Below are 251 nucleotides of genomic sequence, written 5' to 3'. Positions count from 1 at the left end.
TCAGGAATGCCCTCCCACCTGAATCCGCCCACTCATGCATCAGTCCCACATGATACCTGCAGGCATATGACAGTGCCAGGATCTGCAGGCACACAGCAAACCACACACCACTTTGCCCTCCGGGGGCTCCCCATCTTGTGGTGAGAACATCCTTCAGAATTGCCAGGAGCTGACGATAACAGTGTGGTCTGCTGTGGGCTGGCAGAGGACTGAGAGGGTGGAGGGACGCTGTGGGAACCCTGAGGCCCCTA

At 58.2% G+C, this 251-nt stretch overlaps 1 protein-coding gene across 2 annotated transcripts in view; it reads left to right on the top strand.

Annotated features, from left to right (window-relative positions):
- USH1C (USH1 protein network component harmonin) overlaps nucleotides 1–251 on the top strand; it is a 52,648-nt gene that overhangs the window by 45,689 nt on the left and 6,708 nt on the right. The gene's annotated exons all lie outside the window — the stretch shown is intronic.

This window comes from Lipotes vexillifer, unplaced genomic scaffold (assembly GCF_000442215.2).
Source record: "Lipotes vexillifer unplaced genomic scaffold, Lipotes_vexillifer_v1.1 scaffold892, whole genome shotgun sequence".
In the NCBI taxonomy this organism is placed as follows: Eukaryota; Metazoa; Chordata; class Mammalia; order Artiodactyla; family Lipotidae; genus Lipotes; species Lipotes vexillifer.
This window is presented reverse-complemented; position numbering and strand designations above follow the sequence as displayed.